Source organism: Lissotriton vulgaris, chromosome 5 (assembly GCF_964263255.1).
Source record: "Lissotriton vulgaris chromosome 5, aLisVul1.2, whole genome shotgun sequence".
NCBI lineage: Eukaryota > Metazoa > Chordata > Amphibia > Caudata > Salamandridae > Lissotriton > Lissotriton vulgaris.
Window position 1 is genome coordinate 89,673,216 of NC_141693.1, and position 21,380 is coordinate 89,694,595.

Sequence of the window (21,380 nt, forward strand, 5' to 3'; positions counted from 1 at the left end):
ACACTCTTGCCTGGAGTTACATTTTTGTTCAGCCACATTTTTAGCTTTTAGTCCCATTCCAATCAAACTGACAATGGATTAAAAGTTCTCCATTTATAGCTCCTTAGCCTTCCCTGTTGCCCATCCCAAAACAAGGATCCACAAGGATCCGCATTCATCGTCCTTTGGGATGCTCTGAAGGCAATGACTAATACCAGATACTCAAAGTGAAATATAGTTAGTGGTTGAGAAACCATAATTGATTTTTCACAAATGTATTTCATCATCAAATGCCCGATCAAAAACGTATGTTGGAGCAGGTTATATGTAAATACAAAGAGCCTATTGCTCAGTTGAACCAACAGTAAGCAATAGGGAAAGGATTTTATTTTTAAAAGCTAGACCATTTTTAGCAAATTAGTGAAATCCAGTCAGACTTTGAGCTGACATTCATGGAAACAATGTTTGATTAAGTAGCATTGGATATTTCAAAAAAAGAGAGAAGAAGAACCTGGGCGTTAGTCCTACTCAGGCAACTTGGACATCCATCTACATACCTTACGCCTCCTTGAAGGCCTGCCTTGGCAGCTCTCTATTCATCATTGGCTGCTCTGTGGGTAGCATAATCTCCTTCCGACCTGCAAAGATACCAATTGGTCAAGAGTTTTGTTAGGTTCTTTTGATGCTTACCTTCATGGTCAGTCCTAAATAATTAAAGACATTTAATCATCATCATCATCAAGTCGCATACTAAATTCTGCATACAGGTGTACCAGGGACAGCAGACAATTGGCAACTTCCATGGGACTTCTTCTCTCATGCTCTCAGTCAGTGCCAGTGTAGCACTTCAGCTTTAAAGAAAATAAATGTTACTCCATCACTGTATTTGTTCCTAAAGAAGATTAATATTGTTCAGGTACACTGCAAATAAAGAGATACTGCATGTAGCAGCACTGTAAAACCCATAGTCATACTGAAGGCATGTGGTGGTGATAAATGAACACATAAACAAAGTGGAATCCACTCAAGGTGGTAGTGGTCCCTAAAATGATGGGGAAACACACAGTGTTGTTTAAATGCCCCTCACACACCAACAGGCCCCTTGGTGTCATGCTTCATCATCGGGGCCTTCGCACCCCTCTACGGGATGCGGCGTGCTACGACTCGCGGATACGCAGGAGCACTTTGAAGTGAGCTATGTGTGGGGGTGTGTGTATAGGATCAAAATGTGAGTGAGGTGAGGTGAAAAAAGTGAAAGGTTAAAAAATACCTGGCACGTGGGAGGAAATTTTTTTTTAAATTAAATCCCCGGCTGGTATTATTAAAAGAAGTGCAGGGCGTGGTTAGATAGATACGAGTTAAGGTATCCAGAACCACTAGTAACGTGTCAACATGTTTCGGAGGTCACAGCCTCCTTCTTCAGGACAAGGGTTTATGCACTTACCCTCCCCTTACTCACATGCAGAATGTTAAAGTGTATTAAAAAATTAACAAAATTACCACAATGTGTAATATTCCTAACTATGTTTTATAGTGTTAGTGAATGCGGTTGCGCCCAGTTGGCGATAGAACCTGCGGAAAGAAATGCATAGGTAAATATATGCAAATGTCACAGACTGATCATAGGAGAAGAAAAAACCTTCTCTGAGTATTGCGAGGGTAAACCAAAAATAATGGGACCCGGTAAGAAAAAAGAAAAATACACAAGTGGACATAACAGTACTGACACACACACATATACAAAACACAGAATTACTCTCTGCTATGATGGAAAGAGAGCACATAAGAAGGAAGAAGTCTTACTTTGAGTTCTAAAATGTAAGACCTCATGAGCCTAAACGTATATTGGGGATCCTTCCTTCCTGATCTGAAAAGACCTAAAAATATGAATAAACGAGGTTCAGTTGGGAAAGAAAGCACAATATTGAGTCTACCAGGCTACAGACAAAATGCTAGTCTATGACACCCATGAACTCACGGTTACTGCATTGGTCATTCGCCTGCCTTCCCTCAACGCGGCTCCGATGAAGTGAGCCTGTGTAGCGTCAGGGCCCTTATATATACTCTCCCTCTTAGCAATTGAAGGTGGTTAATTAGATAATTGGAATCGGCCTGGAACGTTACTAGTGGTTCTGGATACCTTAACTCGTATCTATCTAACCACGCCCTGCACTTCTTTTAATAATACCAGCCGGGGATTTAATTAAAAAAAAAAATTTCCTCCCACGTGCCAGGTATTTTTTAACCTTTCACTTTTTTCACCTCACCTCACTCACATTTTGATCCTATACACACACCCCCACACATAGCTCACTTCAAAGTGCTCCTGCGTATCCGCGAGTCGTAGCACGCCGCATCCCGTAGAGGGGTGCGAAGGCCCCGATGATGAAGCATGACACCAAGGGGCCTGTTGGTGTGTGAGGGGCATTTAAACAACACTGTGTGTTTCCCCATCATTTTAGGGACCACTACCACCTTGAGTGGATTCCACTTTGTTTATGTATACATTCAGGGAGACTGAATCCACTGACTCTCTCTCTCCCCCCTTCTGTTATAATTCGGTGATAAATGAACGTCATGCTTCTCTTTTATTTGCTGGTAACTTAATATTATGCAGCAATTGGGCTTCATCTGTTTGTCAGAAAGATTATGTTATTATTCTATGAGATTTTTTAAACATTTCTTCAAGTCACTTAATATTAGGCTATGAAGAAGAAAGGCCACATAACTGATGCAAACTGCAACTGAGATCCCAAAAGGCATAAACAATCTGCCCCACAAAGGTGAACTGATTTCTGTGAAGAATACTTGACACATCTTTAGTAGCTTGACTTGGATCAATGAAAACAAGAAATGAATGTGATATATGTTCAACCAACTACATAGGAAAATTAAGTGACTGATTTGATTATTAGAAATGACTAAAATGACAAAGTTACTCGACATGGTTGACTGAGATCTGGACACTCACTGTGGTTAAATCAGGACAAAAGATAGTAAGATAGAACTTGGCGGTTCAATATGATGAAAGTTTTTATTTTCAAACTTTTAAACACTTTTCTCTAGAGTAAAGTACAGCTTTTGTAGGGCAAGTCTGAAAGATGCAGTTGGAAAGGGCTCCGGAAAGTCAGACACCTTTATCGGGTCATCCTGAGATTGCCTTAAACTAGCAGCCAAATGCTTAAAGCAGCAAGAACCACAACGTTTCTGCGCGTGCATCTCTTTCTAGGAAGTCTGGGCAGTTTATCGATTTTCTAGTGGAAGTTCGTCTAGAAATTCTACATTTTGCACATGTGCAGGTTATAGTGCAACCTTGAAGAACAGTTCATCTTTAATATTGGCTCCTTGGATCTCAGTTCACCACTTCCTGTAGGGCAATCACCACAACTTAACTTCAAAGTCCCCAAGAAATGTCAATTTTTAACTGTTTTAATGGAATTCTGGGAGGCAGCCAGTAGCCTACTTCTGCACAATTCAACCTCAGGAGGTAAATATATCAGTAACTAGCAGAATGCGAAATCCTTTAGCTTTGTGAATCAACAGGGGTAGGACAGCATCAAAAATGCTGGAATCTGACACACAGAGCTGGAAACCCCTCCTTCAATGGCTAGTGGAAATGGTTCAATGCGGTAGAAAAGAGGTTTCTTATCTCTTCCTTAGGCCCAGTCATAATAATTTCTAGAATGGGCCAAGCGGAGTGTCTCAAAGGGTAAACTATTCAGTGGTGGGTTGAGAGATCTAACCATTACTAACAACAACTTTGCAGAACCCCACTCATAGTTTGCAGTAATGTGATGCACTTTCCTCCCCAGGCATCAAAGTTATCTCAGATTTCCATATAATAAAAAATTCCGCAGTGATATTATGTATGCAGTACCCACTCCCCCCCCCCCCCCCCCCTCTGCTCCTTTCAGCTCAAATCCCTTGAATTTCAAAGGAAATCTCCCCACGCGAGCCAATGCTTGGTCCAAGCTAGCAGCATGGTATGGCTCCACTTGAACTACTGGACTTCCCTTCTAAATAAGAAGGTGCCATCACATCTTTTAAGTCAGGGATGTCCCAACTTAGAAGGTCTGAGATGTTTTCTCCTTGAGTATTGCAAGTACCCTTTTAAAAGTCCTTCCATCCTGAGCATGGTGAGCAGTACTTTAAAGTGCTTGCTCCAGACTAAGGGGCTGATTTAACTATTGGTGGATGAGTAATTACTTTCACCATGGCGGAGTACTTTACTCCTGCCATGGCAAAGTTACTACACCCACAGCATGTAGTGCTCTCTGCTGCCCCTGCGGACAATCCTATAATTTCCAGAGAACTGTCATCATGGTGGTTCCTGGAAGTGTGTTGAAAGTTTGATCAAAGGCTCCGTCAACATGACGGAGGAATACATCAAATGTACAACTTTTTTTGTGCGTTTAAAAAAAAAAAAAACACACACAACAATGACCCCCTTTGCCCTAGCAGCATTCTCGGATGATGTGTGGGTCATTTGAAAGTTTTCACTGCACTTTACCACCACATTCTTCATGGCAGTGAAAACTGGCCATGTGTCCGCCAGATCTAAATATGGTGGGCGGACACACGACGAAACGTCCGACAGCCCTTACTCAGTCAGTTTGTCGGAGGTGTGTATAGGCGGCAGAGACAGAGTAGTATCTCCCGTCTACACACTGAAGACCTGCCCGACTCTAAATGAGGCAGGCGGACCTTTAGGCTGGTGGAAAGGGTACTCCATCATCATTGCGACAACGTACAGTCAATACATAAACATGTAATGTATTAGAAGAGATGTTCGTCGATCTGCAAACATTGCAAAATTACAAGAGTGACATTTATGACTATTTAGTGCCGTCTTTTTTCACAGAGCCCCAGTGGCTAGCCCTTGCATGCATGCATGCATGCATGTTTCAGCCCTGAATAAATCAAAATCCAAGTTGTCCATTGCAAATTTAACTAGGGGTTAAGGGTACAACAAAAAGATTTCCTTCAGGTATTTTTTTAATGTGTCGATGTCTCTGGCAACAGAGCTACAGCGTATACTTTGGGCCATAGTTATGCACTAATTATGTGGGTCTTCCATGAAGTGATGGTGCTGCGTTTGCCAGAGATGGAATTCTTCTCATTGACTGGGAAATGATCTGTGGTTTTACCTTAAGACGTAACATATTCAGGGTTCTAATTTTCCTAGTCCTGTTTTACCTGATACAGTAATTTTTCTATTTCTTTTTTTTTTTTTAATTCTCCCCACTTGAAACTTTCTCACCAGTTTCTAGTTGTTGATCTTTTTTCTTTCTCTATCCTGAAGTATACCTCCCTCCTAGCCCTTTATGCTTCCTGCTTTTTATGTGCAATATTTCTGCTACAGGGAGGACTTATATAGGTCTTGTGCAGATGGGCGTAGTATTGACGAGTAAAACCTTAGCTTAAAGAAGTACCTTAGAGAAATGAGGATCACCAGAAAGTAATCCAGCCATTTCCACTTCATTTGTCTACCACCTCACAGTAAACACTTGGGGCCCGATTATGATGTCGGATGGACCTAAGTCCGTCTGACATCGTTTGGGAACTTGGACCAAACGGCCTCCTGTCGTCAGTCCCAACCTAGCAATTAGGATGCGACCGAACACTGTTTGGTTGCATTCCTATTCTTTACAATGGGAGCATGCATTCTGACTAATCCATGCTCTCATTATAAAGAGCTGCGGAGCAGTTCCTCCCTGCACCCGGATATGTATATCTTGCCTACTTTTGTTGACTCCATGTATCAAGCGAGCCAACAAGGTTTTATTGACGATTACCACCGTTTCTTTAAATGCCCCTACGGGCAGCCTCTGGCACCATAAGGAATTGGTGAACTCTCCATGTGGAAAACATATTAGAGCAATTGCAATATCTTACGTAGATTACAAAAACAAGACCAATAACCATTTCCCTTGCATCAACTTGAGAAATGTGACCAGTGACAACAGTACATAGCTCACCACCAGTGATGATTGCCCGAGTTCCAGGATGTCAAGAGATGCATGAACAGCCCTTCCTCTGCAGCCGGAATCTTCCTATTTCCCCTCCATCAGTTGAAGAGGGAGAGGGCTGACTAATAGAGTAAATGAAGATCTAATGGGAAACAGGCTGGAACAGCTATAATAGCTGCTGAACTAGAGTGAACCACAGATGCTCATTTAATAGTGGTCCAAGAGAATAAGGACGAATTCCTCACCACGAACCCTTGGTATCACCATCTAAATTAGGGGAATATTTGCAGCATCAACTTGTGCCACAAAAATCTATAGTGCGTTCACCTGTCAAGCTCCTAGATGCTCAAGCTACGGTTATATTGCCCGAAATGTTTTTGGACGCAGTAGTAAGAAAACGGACAACTGATAATTCATTGAAAAAGGCACGAGGCACATCTATCAGTCTGGTCTACATTGTCCCACCATTATGATTGATACAGGTCTTGGTATTTGATAGACAGGCTATCTACCCACTCACGAATGAAGAGCGCACCTGGACTATCAAGAATATCACCATGCATTCCTTCTAATTGAGGGTCTGAGAGAACTTGCTAGGGAACCATCATCCTGCACTGCCTTACCCTTCAACTTTTCTCATCATACAAGTTTACAACTAATGACCTAAGGATGCAGCGAGATCCCAGCTGTCAAGCTTGAATAACTGCCATGACATGTTGTTGTCAATTTCCTCAGTTACTGGAATATTTGCTTTGCAACTCTAGAAGTCCAACAGGAATCTAGCCTATGGATTTTGGTTTAGGCATGTGATTGTGCTGTTGCAGATGAAGCTTGAAAGAAGCAGAACTTCTTTACGCCTGCACCTAGCTTTCTATTCGTATTGCGAAGACGCTCTCTGGGGACACTGCAGGGATCCCACTCTTACTTTTTTGGCTAAAGTCATTGAGACGGTAGCCGTACAGCAAGTACAGAATTAACTAGAGTCTAATACAATATATGGTCAGTCAGGTTAGAGAACACTTGCCTCAACACCATAACCAAGTTCCTTCAACCACTCGAATACCTTTATAATTGTCTGCCGCATTTGATACCTTGGGCCATGAGCTGTTATGCAGGAAGCTTGAGACAGTGGTGGGATGACACATTGAGCCCTGAATTGATTGAGATATTACCCATCGCACTGGTCCTGAGGTGTATGGATGAGGCAAAGCTGATTAACATAGTGCACTGTAACATGTGGTGTTCTCTCAACCTATTTAATATTTACATGATTCACTTTAATTGATTATGAAGTTTTATATAGCGCTAGCCAGACCCAGGGGTATCGGAGCACTTCACAACCGTCGAATTGCATAGACCAAAACATCATTCACGGTATAAAGAGTCTCGAGACAATATCGGGTATACACTTTGTGTATTAGAGGGTTGAGTAGCCAGTGTCAATGAGTACTCGTAGTACCTTATCAGAATTACTGTAGTCAGGGTATCCCACCCCCATCAGTGGGTATTGTCAACAGCTCTTCTGCGCGTCTCATGAGCCTTTGCTAGGCACCGATCTAGAAAAAGATTTTTGAGTTGCTCTTTGAATCTTGCGAAGGAGGGGATAGTTCTGATAAGGGGGAGTGGGGGGATAGCGTTTCAGATTTTGGACGCGTTTCCCGCGACGGATCGGGCTGCGGTTTTTTGTTTGCGTGCTTTCATTGGGAAACTTGTTATCTGTGCACATTTAATACCAAAGTCCATCGACCGAGATCAAATATACACACAGATCTTAGTAGATCTGCATGCTAATTCGCTCAGTGCCAGTAGAGATACAATATTTCCTATGGAATGGCTTCAAAACTCTTCCATGTAGTTCACAGAGTCTTAAGTAGGTCCTCTCCAAGGAATGAATCCTCAACAATATCAAACTCCAATCCAACCAGTACTCAATCTCTGAGATGTTTACTGGATAATCATATAGCAAGAATTAAATGTGATGATGCAGTGCACATGCACGTGCAAGTTACAGTAACAACTGAAGACGGACAACATTGTTTTGGCTGCAACAAGTGCAACAATTAGGGGGGAGGGAGGGAATTTCTTCCCCCTTTCGTAAAATACAACCTTTACCTTCATGTTGCCAACAATCTACTCTGAGGGCACTGTTGAGGGCGGTAGCATAACTGGAGACTGCATGCTTTCAAGGGGGAAATTCGAGTTGGGATTTACACCCAATCAGTGTTCGCGGTGTTCGTGTTGTTTGCAAAGAGTCTAGGCAGGTTTTGTGATTTATTCTGCACTGATTATTATCTGAGAATATCTTGGAATTTCTTGATTACTTAAACTCATTAAAAATCAGTATTCGTCATTATCTAATACTTAAATGCAAATCATCTATTACATAACCCCATTAAACTCTCATCACACCCAACCTCTTCCCTTCATCACTGCCAAACTACCTAAAATAAAAATACCGACAGCACGTTTAATGGAGGCCGACCAGCGCCCTGTTTCAAGCAGCCCCACCCTGGCCAAAATACCTCCCAGCAGTATGAATACACACACAAATATATTCTGCCTTACATTAGCAACCGCACAAGAACCATGCGTAATAAAGGGCAAGATAAGGACACTGGCAGAACTGTCTTCACCCCTAAACCTCTATTTAGTCCCTGGTGAATAAAAACACCCACACACCACATGTATACAAAATGGAAGTGGAAAAGTGCAGTTCAATAGTGGAGCCAGGTTTTTTGTTATTTTAGCTTTGTGGGCTTCTTTAGCATCAACTGTAATTTGAGAGGTTTGATTGACAAGGCGGTGCAGTATCAAAACTTGAGCCTCCCTTGGACGTCACTGTTACATCATCATGAGCTAAACCCAGTTCTTTGAATCTGAAATCTTTAATCCCCCTTTTTTTAAAGTGCTTTCATTCTGCATTGTGAGCTCGCATCCTTACTCATTAAATTGCCTCACCTTTCATTGTGTCTGTCATGCAAGGTGTAAACCTCGTTTTGCATTTTTAACACGCTTGTTCACTTTTCATGCTGTAGTTAATATCTATTCCCCAATCACTAGAGGGGTATTGACTTATACCATTACTCCGGACACACTATGTATGGGAAAATCAGAGTTTTACAGTCATTACCTCTTCCTCCTGCAATTTCACGTAGATCGGGTGTTTAAGTGGGCCGGGTCCTGCTTGTGCTAAGACAGGTCCCTCTCCATTTTTGCCTTCAGACTGAAAGAAAAATCTTAACTCTGCAGCAGCCCCACCCTTCACAACCCTTGAGGTAACTTCAAAGAGACTTGTTATAGTTCTTTCAGTTTCACCATTTCAGAACTGAAGCATTTTCAATATTCTATACAACCAAGCTATAGTTGTTGCTTATTTATCTTACACAACTGGCAACCATTAGCAATGCAAATAGCCCTGATTTGTTGTAGGAATGATGTTACTTGTTGTATTATATATCTGGATTCAATGACAGAAATAGCAAAATACCAGTCGGGCGGCATACTATCTTGGGTATTTTTAACCCACGCCCTTAATGTTATCTGCCACGCCCCTTTCAGAGACCCCTTAGTCTTTTCGTTCCACTTAACTCCTTCGATGCTGATGACGAGCTCAGCTCGTCATCAGCCACGGTGGTCGTGTGCTGATGACGAGCAGAGCTCGTCATGTAACGCGGCTTTTGGAAAAAAGCCGCGTAGCGCAAAAATAACCCCTGCACGCATGTGGTTAAAGCCCTAATCCAGATACAATTCTTCAGGTCAAAAGCTACATAGAAAAAATGACGGTAAATACTAATGCAAGTCGAATCATTGTGGTAAGCACCAGGGGCTAGATGTAGGTAAATCATCTTTACCGATTCGGTATTTTAGAAAATCGGTAAATCTGATGTAGGTAAATATTCGGTATTTTTTACCGAATCGGTAAGATTCGGTAATTACTGAATCAGTAATTGCCATTCATTCCTATGGGCCTGAAGGCCCATAGGAATGAATGGCAATTACCGAATCGGTAATTACCGATTCAGTAAATACAGAATAATTCAAGGGTGGCAGGGTGTCACTTTGACACCCTTTTGCACCCCTGATTAGGGCTTGTGTGCTATGTGGAACACATAAATGCCCTTTGGGCATGTATATGTTCCACATGGCACACAAGCCCTAATCAGTAACATTACACCTACAACAAATCAGGGCTATTTGCTTTGCTAATGGTTGCCAGTTGTGTAAGATAAATAAGCAACAACTATAGCTTTGTTGTAAAGAATATTGAAAATGCTTCAGTTCTGAAATGGTGAACCTGAAAGTTACCTCAATGGTTGTGAAGGGTGGGGCTGCTGCAGAGTTAAGATTTTTCTTTCAGTCTGAGGGCAGAAATGGAGAGGCCGATAGGAACCTGTCTTAGCACAGGCAGGACCCGGCCCACTTAAAGCCCGATAGCACAGGTGTACATGCACAGATTTGCATATACACAGGTATTCGTTATTTATCACCAACTAATACTTGGTGGTAAATAACGAATCCTTAAAGCCCTGTGGCACTGTTTACAGTGCCACCTACATCCGAAACGGTAACTTTATCGAATCGGTAAATTTACCGATTTGGTTAGTAAGTAAGTAAAGAGACTTTATTCGGTTTTGATTCAAACCATAAAAGTACATGTACGATATAGACAATTTAAAACACTTTAAAACACACAATAGTTATAAAACATGAGCGATAAAGTGCAAAAGTGCAGGGTACAGCAAATTCCGTAAATAGCAAATTCATTAGTAAAGATAATCCAATCGTAAAATTACCGAATCCGTATTTTCAGATGCCCTACATCTCAGTATCCAAATACCGGTCGTAATGGCCGAAAATCGGTATTTTCTGTTGTTACCGACTGGTATTTGGATACCTACATCTGGCCCCAAGTTCTGCATCCTATTTTCCTAATAAAGAGGGGAGGGACCGTCTTGAGACCTGTTGGCTAGGAAAGACTACTACGATTGCTCTCCCAAAATGAAAAAGCGTTACCCCACCAAATGATGCAATAACAGCCACCATTCTTGCGTTAGAGAATGTCCACATTATTTGGCCAATGATTACACTTCATAAACACAACATAAAAATTCAGCTTTTATCTTCATGTTGACAGTAATTTTTCATTATATGCAAAATTGATGTAGTTTTTTTGACTAATACAATGTCCTACCAACTTATTCTGCGGTACAAAAGGGGGTGGTGATGGACGGAGCATCTGAACTAATCAAACACTCACACCCAGTCAAAAGATCTGGGTTTAATCCATCACCGTTCTTTAGCCCACTCTGCCACCGCAGTTCAGACATGGCTATATGCAAATCAGTCTGACCCTGTGCCTCATGGGAACAGTCCAGCCCGAACTGCCAAGCCATGCCTTCCCTGGACCGGAAACAAGCTTCCGAGGACCGGTTTCTGGCATTCCAGCCGTCTTCAGCCCGGCTTGCTTGAATCCAGTGGCAAAGTGAGCAAGGGACTCACGTCTGAGCATACCCGGACACACTTATGGCGGCCAGAAGCGGTACAAAAGGGGGTGGTGATGGACGGAGCATCTGAACCAATCAAACACTCACACCAAGTCAAAAGATCTGGGTTTAATCCATCACCGTTCTTTAGCCCACTCTGCCACCCCAGTTCAGACATGGCTATATGCAAATCAATATGACCCTGTGCCTACCAACTTATTCTCACATTCCATTAGGAGAAATGATTGATCCCCCCCCCCCTTCAATACCTTGTGGCATCGCATAATTCAGTTGAATGGGACCTCGCTCAACAGATTGTCGTTTACAAGGCAAACTCTCCGCTCACTCAAGAAAGAGGGAGCTAGGGTCACCAAGGCAGCTGCCCCTCTCCCTCCCCCCAAAAGAACCATGCCAGGGCAACTCGATGAAGGGAAACCCCCTTGAACTCAATTGGGGAGGGATCTGCCTGGGCAACTGGGCCATACCTTGGTTCCCTGGCATAGCCACCATACCCCCACATACATCCAAAAGGGCATATAATAGAATACCCTATTGGGCTCTGGACAATTGCAGTGGCAAATGTCACCAGCCCTTCACTAGTAATTGCGACACTCCTGCCCCGGGTTGATCTAAAAAACTTAAAGACCCAATAACATCTTGAATCTGTGATGCCTCACATTGACAGCCTCTTTACTGGTCATAACAAGACTCCTTAACCACCCCCACAATAGATTGTTGCAGGAAAAGGAACGATGGATGGGCAAAGCAAGCTCCTCTGTAGTTTGGGGGCAGCGTGCGCCTACAGGCCCCAGTGATAGCCAGGCAGCAATGCGTCCATTGCAGTAAGTTTGTCCCTTTTAAGCTGTACAGCTGCCCCAGTTGACCGCCAAGGTGACCCCGCTGCCACTCCGGGCAACTAATCGTTGCCACCTGCAGGAAACTAAATCCACAAAAAATTTGAATGATGCAGCCACCATTGGGCCACTGACCGGTACATTCTGGCCTGCAGCGGTCTTATGGTCCCTTTGATAGGTGGGGTATGGGGGGGGAGGTAGTGCAAACCCTTGTCCATACTCAGAATAGCAGGTATTTAGCACACCCTCTGCCTCATGTGGTCTATATTTATTGAGTGGTGGAAAAGCTCACCACCCTAAGGCTCGCTCATGTTTGGGGCTAATGTGTCCAAAAAGAGGTGCTCTTTTTTTGAAACATAGGATTACAAAGAAAGTTTGACAATGTATTGTGTAAAATATAAGATGGTTTAGGAACAAAAACGTGTTTTCAATAAACAATTGAACATTGCTTGAAAACTATATGTAAGCAAGTTCAGACTGGGAACAAAACGTTTGCAACCCTGGCAAAATGTTCAAACCAGTCCCACCACTCCATTTCCACCTTAAAAAATGGCATTTCAGTGATGAAGCATGCTTTGAGAACACAAGTGAGGTGCCCTCTTCAACTATCTGGAGATATTTAGATAAGCTTGTAAGACGTAAAAGAAAGGATCTTACTAATTAGGACATACATACCTATGGTGTTCATTATGTAAGGCAGGGAGACTATACGTAGACGTCATATCGTCTTACTCTCCCCTCTAGTGTGAAATGAGAATTTGAGTAGCAAAGATTTTTTTCAGAAGTATTCGTTAACCCCTCCCACGCTCATGACGAGCTCAGCTTGTCATGAGCCACGGTTCTAGTGTGCTCATGACGAGCTGAACTCGTCATACTATTAGAAAGCTCATACGCGGGGATAATTCCCCTGCTGTGCTGTGCTGAGCGTTCTATTGAAACTGACGTGGCCGTGACGAGCTCAGCTCGTCATGAGCCCACGAAAACCGTGGCTCATGACGAGCTGAGCTTGTCATGAGCACTTGGGCGCTGTACGCACCGCCCCCCTCCCTCCAGCACGGCAGGGGAATGACCCCCAGCAGCAAAGGGGTTAAACTTCAGGGAAATTATTTTCCGGGCACAAAGATAGATGGCAGGAAGGCTATCATTTGACAAAGAGATAATCGCTTCTTTCTTATCAGCCTCACCCATAACAGGTGCAGTCGGCTTGGATAAGGTGATGCCTAACAGGGATGACTGGGAGACACTACCAGAGTTAAAAAGACACAAGGAAAAACATTGATCCATGGACCAATTATGATAGAATATTTCTGAGGTAATGCAGCACCATGAGCAGTGATCTGAACAAAACAAGCAAAACGATCCACAAAACCCAGCGAATGCAGAATTCATAAGGGATTGGTCACAAACAGCCAACAGACTTTTTGATGCACAATTAGTGAAAATAAAAAACAAGGGAAGGAGCTTAAAAAACCCAAGTCACTCTGAATGATTTTCAAGAAGAAACCAATGGCCAGATGTACATAGGTTTGTGATTACCTAATAGCGAACTTTTGCTATTCGCTAATATGTAATTGCAAACAGCTATGTATTGCAGTATTTTACACCGTTTGTGATTACTATTGTGTTACAAATTGACCTACCTCATTAATATTCATGAGGTAGGTCATAATTTGTGACCCTTTGGGAATCACTAAAATTACAGGGATGTTGACCTGCTATCATGTCTGTGATTGCTCTGAAGTAAAGCAACATTTTTTTTAAATGCAGCTCGTTTTTGCTTAAAGAAAAATTAAAAGCTTTTTCTTTTTTTAAGATTAGGCAGTGGCCCGTGGGACCACTGCATGCTCTCAAAAAATAAAAATGTCATGACCATTCACAAAGGTAAAGGGATCCCTTGGGGAGCACTTCCCATTTGCGAATGGGTTACTGGCTACTTTAAGTAGGCGGTAAAATGCTAATGTTTTGCAACCACATTTCGGTTGCAAAACATTCGCACATACCGCTGCAAGTTGCTATTAACATGCCCCTTCCTGATACTGAGTTACAAACCCATTTTGGGATTCGGTAGTAGGTTACCGAACCACAAAAAATAGGATTTGGTACATAGAAAAATGCTTTTTTTCCAGTCGCAAATGGGCTGTTCAGGACCAAAAAAAAACATCCTACATCTGGCCCTGAAAGAGGTAAATAAGACCACTAAAGAGTTCAAGGACTTTTTCAACATATTCCAAGAATACAAATTTCCAGAAAGTTCTCAAACATTTAGCGCCTGATAGCACCTTCCCTTACATGAAGGTAGAGTTCCAACCGGCAAATATGGCCAAACCTGAACGCGTACCTGAAGAAAGCAAGTCATCCAACTCAGAAGGAAGTGAACTAAACCAAAGGAAAACAAGAACAAGGGGCGTAGCGCCCAGGAGGGGACAATAATTCTTCACTCCGTGTTATGAACTTTGGGAAATAAATAATCCCTAGTTTGGACGGCATCCTGTCCACTAGTTTAACCAACCACCACCACGCATACCACAGAGGCGCTTCTCTGGTTATCCTAAATAACAAGTTCTTTTTATCCAGAGGAAAATGACATGAAAAAAGGTCCAGTGGGACAAAGAGACAATACACCCAGAGAGGGAGACCCAAGCACAGGCAGGTACGAGAAAGTCGCAGATAATACTTAAGCGCACCAGTCTTCACAAGTGAGCAAAGAAAGGATACTCACTAAAGGGTTAGGATCTGTTCACACCCCAAAATCTGACAAATGTATCCTCTGGAAAGAAATGTTTGAATGCTTTTCAAAAATACCTCTCTAGACTTACTTTAGGATCATTGAATAACTGATGGGGGCACCATTAAAAAAACTGAGCTATGGAGAAAATCAACTTCCTGCCAACTACAATGCCCCACGAGCCTTCAAAAAAGCAGGAAACTAACACCCATTCACTCAATAATTAGAAGCACAATGAACCATTTACACAACCTAAGCAAGAAAGAAAACAAGCTCTCCAGGAACTGGCAAACCTACAGTCAGTAATTATAAAACCAGCAGACAATGGAGAAGGAGAGATTGTCATGCCAACAGGCATGCACAAAGCAGAATGTCTCAAGTTGCTTAACTACTCTAGGAGTTATAAACAGCTAGAAAACAATCCCACATCGAACAGTGTGCAAAACAACACATACCTGATTGACTCAGCAAAAGACAAAGTCTGGATCACTAAACAGGAGGCAGATTCCGATCAGAAAAGCATTCCAGGGTCCCTTATTTCTACTTATCGAGGAAAGAGCACAAAGGAAGATACCCTTCACTACAAAGACCTATCATCATGGCTCAGGCCTGGAACCCTTATATCAGTTCTAAGATTGGTTCTGGAGTCCTTTGGTGGAAAGTATGCCATTTTTTGTAAAGGATACCACTAAGCATGGGCGAATTTTGCAAATCTGGCGTTCGCGAATTTGCGTATTTGCGAACTCGGAATCGGCAAAATACGCAAATTCTAGCGAATTTGCAGATTTTTTTTCGTGTTCGCAAGGGTTTCTGCCAGTTCGCGAGGGTTTTGTACCAGTTCGCAATTGCAAACTTACTTGTCGGCTCGCAACTGTCGCGACTATGTTGTTTCTACGTCTGGTTCATCATCACAGGTTCCCAGCACCCTCTGTTTCACCACTGCCACTCTCTGTTTCACCCATGCCACCCTCTGGTACATCAATGCCACCCTCTGGTTCATCATGGGGGGGAAAAGCAAGCACCCCTGCCCTGCTTCAACTGACATGAATTAATTTGGGGTTGATTTATTAATGTGTCACTGTTTTAAAATTCCAGTCTGGCACCTGCTTCCTTATCTGTAATTTGCTTTCTGTTGCAGTGCAATTTTTTTTCCCCAGGACCTTTGTGGCCTACTTGCAGCTATTCTATGAGCCTGCTGTGAGGGTCAGAGCAGGGTCATAGAATTGTTGCAACTAGCAACTGAACTCTGGAGGGGCCCCAGTCAGGAAGCACTACAGGGAATGGTTACTATTATTAATGATGAGTTTGAACTGATGCACCTGCTGAGTGCTTTCAGTTTTACAAAACTCGTTTTTCTGCAGAACAGCAACTGTAATGCCCCAAACAAACATAGGCAACTGAACTCTGGAGGGGCCCCTCAGGAAGTACTACAGGGAATGGTTACTAATGATGAGTGAACTTTTGCACCTGCTGAGTGCTTTCAGTTTTGCAAAACTCGTTTTTCTGCAGAACAGCAACTGTAATGCCCCAAACAAACTTACTTGTGAAAGTTGAATTCTAATCCAAAAGTGATCCAAAGAAAGTCAAAAGGCCTCACATCCAAAAAAGTGCAGGCAAATGTCAACCTGAGGAGTTATTCTGATAAAAATCATCATTTTCAGAAGGTCTATGCTGCTTGCTAGTGGATTTCTTGTGCAGAATTGCAAATTTTGTAACTTCGGGAGTGCGAGATTGTTGCTGCCCACCGCACCTACATGTTCGCAATTGCAAACTCTTGCGATGCGTCGCCAAACTCCCGCGGGATCCCGCAGCAAGATTCCAAATGGCGCAGCACTTGCAAAATAGAGAAAAACAACTCAGCAAACGCTGAATGACGGTAAGTGAACGCCGCAAAATTGTATCACCAAGAAAAATAAATCCGCTGCATGCGAATTTTCGGTAAATTCGCGAGCGTTCGCGGGTTGCGAATTTACCGAAAATCCGCAAAATCCGGGAGCGGAACGGATTTTCCGCCCATGCTTAGATACCACAGATATCCTTAACGTTTTGGAAACATTTCAAATTGAAAAAAACCACACAAAAAAATGTTGATGGGCAGCGCATTATCAATTCAGTAATAGCATTAGGTGTTGGAAACACTTCATAGAGGACAGCCTCACCCTACTGTTGGGCAATAAGGAAGAGGATGAAGATTTCATAACATGAATCACCAACTACAATAGATGTCTGCATTTCACAACGACGATGAGTCGAAGGGAAATATAAATATCCTTCCTGGACCTGCAAATCTCATTACACCATAAGATCTTGAAGCGCGACGTTTTCTAGAAACCAACAGACAGGGATAATCTCCAGAGAAATGAGAGCTTCCATCCAAAATCCCTCAGAGATAAATAATCCACCAGTAGGACAGTTCCTGAGATTAAGAAGAACTGCACAGTAAAATCAGAGTTTCAAATACATGCCGATAAATTATCCAACAAACTAAAGGATAGAGGCTATCCAAACAAAATGTTCAATCAAGCTAAGAAGAGGGTATTAAACAATTCCCGCTTGTCATTACTACAAACATATGAGAAAGTAAAGGATGTGTGTATCAGTTTAAACCAAGTATGGAATTTATTCCAACAACCTAAAGAAAATTGTGACAAAGCATTGGAAGATCTTTAACTCCCTGTCACTAAACTTAAAAAAAACAATGTTTTCATTCAGAAGTTGCAAATCGATCAGAGATATGATTATGAGTACCAAACCCAAACTGATCTACTAAGAGACTGATCAGAACACCATGGCACTTAACACAGGTCAAAGTCAATTTCCTTGCTTGAATTGTACCATTTGTGCTTTCACAGAAAAAACAAAAAAAAATTACCTAGGACTCAAAACTCCATGGAAATTACAAAACCATATGATCTGTAATTCAAATGATATAATCTATATCATTACATTTCATCGATGATACGGAGGACGATGGTTAGAAAAGCAAGGACAAGAATCAGTGAACACAGAAGCATGATGAGGTGCAAAACGATGAACAGAAAACAATGCCACATGTCAGATTGAGAATTACTTTAATTGGACTAAAATTTAAATAGAAAGAGCAACGCATTAGCCGGGTTATTGTATTAGGAGCGATGGTAGTTTTAACAATTGAAAGCCTGTGAGAGGGGCTTGGGCAATGATATAGTCTCAACTCATTTTCAATAAACAAATCCTCCAACCAATGATACAGAACTTTAATTCTGGCTTACGATCTCTTAAAAAACACATACAATAGACCCACACCGGCACCAGAAGGGATCCGCATGACAATAGGCATAATAGGAACTTTATTAAACGCCTAAAAGACCCTTTCTGAAGGTCCTTTATAAGACAAACATGATAATAATAAAAAAAACATGACTAATCTTAAAAATAATAACAGTATCAAAAGTGTAGCTCTGTTACCCAACAGCACCACACTGGAGTGAAGACTACAAGCCCTAACACGACTCGTGGCACAGTCATGTCATGACGCATGTTTCATGCCAGACGTGACATTATGTACAATACACTCAGTGAGGTAGAAGTCAGGAAAAAATAAACTGCTACCGGATTCACCAATGGCAGGCACTAAACAAGGAGGACTAGATATAATTACCAGTACCAACCATTGACACACTTGAATCAATGATCGCAGCCCGTTAACTTTTGGGGGCCAGAATATGTTATTTGAAGTATTTGTTTTATGTCAAGGCAACGTATGGCTTACGCATTTGGAATGTATGATCCAGGTTCAAAGGGCACATAGGAAATATACAGCAACACCTACTAAAACAAAGCTTTGTGATGCACAAGGACATACAGAAGGCCCCACTATGATGAATATTGGATTACAAAAGTTAAATGATGACGAAGATCACTGAATGCCATGAGAAAAACAGGCCAATAGAAACAGCCTAGCATGTGCAACAGCAAGATGCAAATAGACCGTCAAACAAAAGTGACAATTATGCGACAATTGGTGAAAGGTGCTCGGTGCATGAAGCAATGTACAGTGAAATCAAGTAATATATATACAATTATATACAAGGGTTGAATAGGCCAGAATCTATTTCACATCCAAGGAGTCATAGTGTTCATGTAAGGGCTCCTGGAGTTTCTGGACCACAGGTGAGCGTCGACCCTGGTGCGCCCCAGTTGGTGGTCGTGGCAAGTCTTTTTCAAGACAGGAGGGTGGGGGTAGGACAGTATGCTAATTAGGAGGACAGGTCTCTGCCTGATGGGGTGCCGCACGGTCTATTTGAGAATCCAATGCTATCATTGAATGAATTCATTTGGATGCAACATGAATGAATTCTGATTAAAAAAAAAATCGCATCAAATCATCTTTTGTCTATATGAAGTTTTTCAGTAGATTGCTGGAGTATTTATTTCCTCATTGCATATGTGTTTCAGAAGCTTTCTAAACGTTTAAATTGCATTTATTAGTATTGTCAATGTGATTTGCCTTACCCAACAGAACCACCATGACAAAGAGTAAGACCATACGTTTTACGTTGTAAATAGTGAACTTAAAAGACCTACATGGTAAATTATTACAAAATACTTTTGACAAATGGACAGTATTTTCATTGCAACCCTAAGGCCACCTTTGTTCATAAACATCTTCACTTTGTGAACAAAAAAGCTGTAGAAGCAAAGTAAAAGTCAAGGCCAAGTAGTGAACATGACAATGTGTTTTACCAAGGCTTAAAGCATCCCAACACCTAGCACCGCCTCCTAAACAAGAAATCCATAAATCAGCAAGGATCAAACACTAGTTCATGACGAATATATGAAGTCTAACAATTGGGCTACTGTATTCCCCATCCCCAAACCTAATAGGAACAAAAATGGAATCCCAGGGCCTTGAATGTACATCCCATTCGAACAATGTCAACCCATGCAAAACTTAAGAAAGCCAACAGCTGAATGGGCTGACCCAATGCCCTTTAACTTTGTACAACTTCTTGGGCCCGATTCAGAGAACTAACTTAAGACAAAATCCTAAACCTACTACCATTTTGGTATTCACAGAAGGCACTTACTCATTTTGGTATTCATAGAAGGCACTTACTCATCAATGAGTAAGTGCCTTCTGTGAATACTAAAAAGGTAGTAAATTTAGGATTTCGTCTTAAGTTAGTTCTGTGAATCGGGCTCCTTGTACTTTTTTGAATAACGGATTACATGAGGCCATCTAACTATCTAATGTTGGATGTAGCCAGACCAAACCCGATGAAGCCTGTTTTGGGTTTTTCTGAAGCCTGGGTGTCGTTTCGAAATAACTGCAGCTCTGAGGCCGGTGTCTGTGGTGTAAACAGTTTTTGGTTTCTGGTACAGAAAAACAAACGTCCTTCCACCAGAAACCATCAAATGAGGATGTGGGCACTAAGGGGTCATTTTTTTAAAAGACTTAAATGTATGTTTAGAGCAATCACCAGCAGAGAGATTACCGGTTCACACAGTGTCACGTATAGTGTCCCGCTTCGTGCAAATATATGTAAATAACATTTTAACCATTTGAGTGCGCAACTTGTTTTTGCTAATCAGCAAATTGAGCTGTAGATAGCCGATTAGGAGGCTAGAGCGACAAATCTACATTTATGCAGAAAAAGCCGTAGCAGTAGGCAACACACTTCACTTCAAAAACTGCTTTATTTCGGCTACTAGGGCAATAAATGCACAAGAACACAAATATATAACTGAACAGTTTAAAACTGTACATTAAACATAAAATAGCACAACTCATAGGCATAGCAAAAAAAAAAAAGCCTACATTTTGAAATATAGAAAAAATAGCCAACATGCCATCACATAAAATTAACAGATCACTCTATGAACTTTCGATATTGAGCCCAGAAATCTAACAACTGAGACAACAGATAAGGGGCTGGGATCTGCTCTTAAAATTTGTAGGGTCACAGGGTGATGGTGCACGCGCCAGCGGCTGCAAGTGCGAGCTAGCCGAGAGCAGTGTGGGTGAGCGTAGGTTGGGCAAATAAAGGCAACATGAGCAACACTCAGTCTCCACTGAGAGTCAACACACTTTCTCAACACCCTTGAGCAGTTCAAAATCACATACTCTTGACAGTCTGGAACTAATCAGCGCCACACAGTATGTACATTTACTAACAGTGCAGCGGGACAACCTCTGGATTGCAACGTTATGAACAACAGTGGCGCCTCCTCTGCTAAGGTGAAAGAGATTTGCCCCATTGATCAATAGGAAAAAAAATAATGTATAATGTATCGTTATCATCATTTTCTTTTTCCTGTTGAAGTCATTGGCTCTCAGGGCGGGCGTGGGTGGCGAGAGCAGCGAGAGGAGAAGTTGACACTCTTCAAG

The 21,380-nt window shown here is 42.0% G+C and overlaps 1 protein-coding gene across 1 annotated transcript in view; it reads right to left on the reverse strand.

Moving 5' to 3' along the window:
* LOC147710271 (uncharacterized) overlaps positions 1-21,380 on the reverse strand; it is a 55,836-nt gene that overhangs the window by 10,751 nt on the left and 23,705 nt on the right. The window contains exon 2 of the mRNA XM_086920952.1: positions 537-617. The gene's annotated coding sequence lies outside the window, so the exon portion shown is untranslated. The remainder of the gene's footprint in view (positions 1-536; positions 618-21,380) is intronic.